This window comes from Gadus macrocephalus, chromosome 4 (assembly GCF_031168955.1).
Source record: "Gadus macrocephalus chromosome 4, ASM3116895v1".
Lineage (NCBI taxonomy): Eukaryota > Metazoa > Chordata > Actinopteri > Gadiformes > Gadidae > Gadus > Gadus macrocephalus.
The window spans coordinates 32,634,231-32,639,199 of record NC_082385.1 but is presented as its reverse complement, the minus strand read 5'-3'; the positions used below and the strand labels follow the sequence as shown (position 1 = coordinate 32,639,199).

Genomic DNA, 4,969 nt, shown 5'->3' with positions numbered 1-4,969 from the left:
CAATAACCCCTCCCCCTGCCTTCCACTTAAGGCACATTCAAGTGTCCTACACCCTCCCCTCCCTCCCAGACAACAACCAACAACCCCTTCTGCCCACATATATCTAAATAGCAGCAGGTCCAGGAAGGTAAGCATAATGAGGAACCCGGGCAGCTGCACCGGTTGCACCGTCGATATTTACGCCATTGATTAATAATATCTTCACCATTAAATAAATGCCGAATCTGTATCTCTCATAAAGAATATCGTCAGACAATGCAAAGGGATCGGTTCTGTCCCGAAAAAAACCTTTGTCTCCGGAGAGACGCCTGTACGATAAGTGCGTCGAGGTCCATGGGAACACCCACAAATGGTGACGCCATTATCTGAGGAGGGGCTAGGAAGCTGCGCACGCCGATATAAGTAGCCGATCTCCGGGTAGACTCGCTGAAAAGCTGCTCCCGACCAGGTTTGGTTGCGAGCGTAAGTCACCATGGTGATACAGCGACGCTTAAAGAGATCAACTTTCATGGTACAGCTATCCCAGGCTTTCAGCTCAACATACCTCGCTAACCCTCTAATCGAGCTTCGTAGTACAGGCCCCTGGATTGGGCTTCGCGGGTTTGTTACCCGGCGTTGCTATTGTTACCGGTCTTGCGTGTTCCAACGGTTTATTAGGTGTCTAATAAATCGCTGTCTAATCAATACTTCATTCACTGCCTCTTCCGTGGTTATTACAATGTTATGAATAGACTGCTGTGTAAAAAATAAATAATAATAATTATACCAGATACATTTTCAGTCGCACCGGTGCGCCCAAATAAAATATTTGGTCGCACTACCCCGAATTCTAGGCGCACTCTGGAGACCTGCCGGTACGCCGTCGGGTCCTGCCGCCTTCCTCGGGTTCACTTTCCTCAGTGTCCTTCTAACCTGATGTTCCTGGATGGTCAGCGGGGTGTTGGTGAAGGCTGGGGGGTGGGCGTTGGTTGTCTATCCGCCTCAAACCGGGCAAAGAAACTGTTTAATTCCTCTGCCCTTGTAGCATTAGAGTTGGTAGTTGTGATGTTGTGGCCCTTGTAGTTAGAGATGTGCTGTATTCCCTGCCACACCTGACGAGGGTTTTTGTCCATGATGTAGCCCTCTATTTTCCTTTTATATGCTAACTTAGCAGCCCTTATGCCCCTCTTTAGGTTCGCTCTGGCTGTGCTGTACTGAGCCCTATCTCCTGACCTGAAAGCAGTGTTGCGGTCCCTGATAGTGTTTCTTTAATACTCTTGGTAGGATAACAAACCTACCATGATTTATCGTTCCTTATGTCGTATGGTCATGTACAGGGGTTGGGTTTGTGTCGGGTCTCTTCTTTTTCTGTTTACTAATTATTTTGGTGTGTGTGTGTGTGTGTGTGTGTGTGTGTGTGTGTGTGTGTGTGTGTGTGTGTGTGTGTGTGTGTGTGTGTGTGTGTGTGTGTGTGTGTGTGTGTGTGTGTGTGTGTGTGTGTGTGTGTAAAGTTCCTAAGCCAGAGGGAAACTTTGAACCAATGCAAAAGGCTTAAAATGTACCACTATATCAAAACTAAAAAAGAATCTTCAGAAAAAAATAATGAATTGTTATGAGCTGGAACAGTGAATTTCCGTTTTTCTTTTCTTGTTTGATGGTTTCGGTTAATCTGTTCAAATATTGTGTTATTGTTTGGTCCAAAAGCTTTGATTTCTTTTAAAAAACGAGCTGAACATCATCATCATCATAATTATAAAAAACGGTATCATTTGAACTTCATTATTTATTGCTTAGGATTTTTTCTTGCATTTATTCTGTTTGCATTATTTTTAACCATGTTTAATAAAAAAAAAAAGGAAATTACGGGGAAAGGTTACCTCCCCTTCCTCTTATTTTGCCCGCCCAGATTATTTGCCCCGACCGCCCATGAGAAAACGAGTTAAGAACGTGTACACATAGTTCTTTCCTTGAGAGAGACACCGTGGCTTGTAAACGAGCGAATCATCGCAGTTGCTCAGTGTTTGGATGTACAAAACCTCGAAAAGGTAAGTTAACTAACGCCACATCATTGTGTTGCTTTACTGTATATGGTTACCTTGTTAGGATTATAATGTTGCTTTAGCATTAGCGCTACAGCTAACAGCCAAGCTACTGTCGCTAATGTTAAGGTAGATAGCATTAGTTATGTGTGTAAATACCATGGACCTATTATAGAGAAAGGACAGTGGACTAATACATGGCCGCCCATTCATTCCTATAAATACACACACTGTAAGTAGAGTGTGCATCTCAGCAAGCATGGGGCATCACACGAGAATGGGCACAATTCAACAAAGGGGGTACAGACACTGATCTCTACTGCTTGGATACCAAGGGAATGCAATGTTTAACAATGTCTGCTCACCATACTACAAACTATTGTATTTTACCGGCCACTGGACAGCAGTAGTTCTAGCGTTTTACTGATGATGAGATCCTTATGACCTGTTAAACTCATCCTAAATACATATGGTGCGTTCCTGGGAACCCGTGTTTTCGCACCCTTCTACCCTCTTGTACTCCCAGTTATAGCTGGTTATTTTCGGGCAAAAAAGTGTACCTGGAACACACTATTATAGGCATGTTTTCCCCTTCACACCTGATTCAAATCAAAGGGTTATTAGCTGATTTCTGCAGAGCTTGATGTCATGGTATTGGGTTGTTGAGATGAACTATAAAATATGTAAACAAATCAATGATGTAATCAGTGGTGGGCAGAGTAGCTAAAAAATGTACTCAAGTAAAAGTACTGTTACTTTAAGATTATAATTACTCAAGCAATGTGTGTGTTTCACTCACTCTGTTCGAGCCTGCATGAGTTCAATGTTGTCATTACCTGTTACGTCTTTCTGACGTCTTTCTTTCTTTCTGAATCGCAGTTCAAGGCTGACCTGGGCTGTACCACTTCGGGAGGGGGCGCTCAGTTACTCCACTCTAGACAAGGGCGAATTGGTTGACCCGGCGCCCCCCGAAACGTTAACGGGCCACGGGGAATTCTCCCAACTCTCCCGAGTGTGTGTGTGTGTGTGTGTGTGTGTGTGTGTGTGTGTGTGTGTGTGTGTGTGTGTGTGTGTGTGTGTGTGTGTGTGTGTGTGTGTGTGTGTGTGTGTGTGTGTGTGTGTGTGTGTGTGTGTGTGTGTGTGTGTGTGTGTGTGTGTGTGTGTGTGTGTGTGCGCGCGTTATTCAATTGCCTCTCGGCCGCTTGTACCCGCGATCTCGTCCTTTCGTTCATCACCCAACCCGCATGACCATAGGTGAGGATAGGAACGAAGATCGACCGGTAGATCGAGAGATTTGCCTTGCGGCTCAGCTCTCTTTTCGTAACAACGGTGCGGTAAAGCGAACGCAATACCGCCCCCGCTGCTCCGATTCTCCGGCCAATCTCACGCTCCATAGTCTCCTCACTCGCGAACAAGACCCCGAGGTACTTGAACTCCTTCACTTGGGCTAAGGAATATTCACGTGATAGAAATAGATCTCGCATGTAATAAAAGAAAAGATCTAAAAAAAACAAAGTAACGACCGTCACGTAGCCAAATGGAACGGCGTAAAAGTACCGTTCTTTCTTCAAATATTTACTCAAGAAAAAGTAAAAGTATGTTGCAATAAAACTACTCCTAAAATTACAATTTATCCAGAAAGTTACTCAAGTATTTGTAACGGAGTAAATGTAGCGCGTTCCTACCCACCTCTGGATGTAATATCATTTCATATAACTAATTTTAAGTATTAGGCTAATGTAATTCACTAAACATGCTTATCTTATATCTTCTTACAACTTGCTGCTGGACTATATACAACGTAATTAATTGAGTACTGATTTTACTTTGTTGTCTCTACGCAGGCCAGCTCATCAAGTGCTTACATTCAGCAGCTTCTCTCAAGGGATGTTGCCTGCCAGACAGAGCACCTGGAAACGCATATTTGTAGGCACACAGCTATCCTTAAAGACTTTGCAGCCACATTTTAAAAGTGAAGGTACTGTGTACTTTCCTCATTGAGTATTTTTGTTCTTTGATGTAATAGATTCTTGGAAGCATAGATTCTAGGCTGATGCTAGATTCTATCTGCGCTAAAAAGCCTGGTCCTCTTTGGAAAAGCATCATGACCAGCGCCCTGCTAAAACACGAGTCAAACTTGGGAGTTGCATTTCATAGATGGAATCAGTCAAGAGCCCAGAAGGGTTTCAAGCCCGATGCGACATGAGCTGGTTTATCATTCTCAAATATCACTGAATTCATAATGTATGAATGTTAGCTGAACAGCTTAGAGGGAATGACACGTTGTTGCATTCTAGTGTCCAAATAGAATTATTGTGCTTGCCTCGCATGTCATGTTGTGCTCAGATCGCTTTGCGCTGGTGTTCGTTGAGTGTCCTTAACCTGGCCAACCACTTGAGCTTTGAGTCTAGGGAGGAGGGTGCTGGAGGAGACGTCCCTCTCCAAAACTGTGAATCTTTGTCAGCAGTACACATTTTAAACCCTCTGTGTCAATGTTGCGTACATTTAAAGAGTTTCTTTAACTTGTACAGATGCACAATGCCCCCTTTATGCAAATAATGTATCAAAACAATTACTTTACCTTTTTTTCTCCCTATACAGTAGACTGCAATGCCTTTGGAGACCGTAGCACTCAGCGTGGCGCCACCTCAGAGATTCTGGGTGTGGTCGCCCCTGGCTCCTCCCACATGTCCAGTCACAGCGAGGAACTGGTGGTTAGCAAAATAAAGAATATGTTTGCATTTTTGCACTTGTAAATAGTTAATCGTGTTTAGCCTACACTCAGATTTGAACTCATTCTTGCATGCGATGGTCTTGGATAAAAAAAAAAAATACCCAGGCAAGACATGGAAATTGCAGGGCGTGCCAAGCCGCGACCGAACACGCTTGGCAGTGTAAAAACGCCTAATTTGTCGGTAGTGGGGATTGACAACTATTCTGTGAAAATGAAA

At 43.8% G+C, this 4,969-nt stretch overlaps 1 protein-coding gene across 3 annotated transcripts in view; it reads right to left on the bottom strand.

The window, feature by feature from the left end:
- LOC132455344 (protein NLRC5-like) overlaps nucleotides 1-4,969 on the bottom strand; it is a 227,474-nt gene that overhangs the window by 155,334 nt on the left and 67,171 nt on the right. The gene's annotated exons all lie outside the window — the stretch shown is intronic.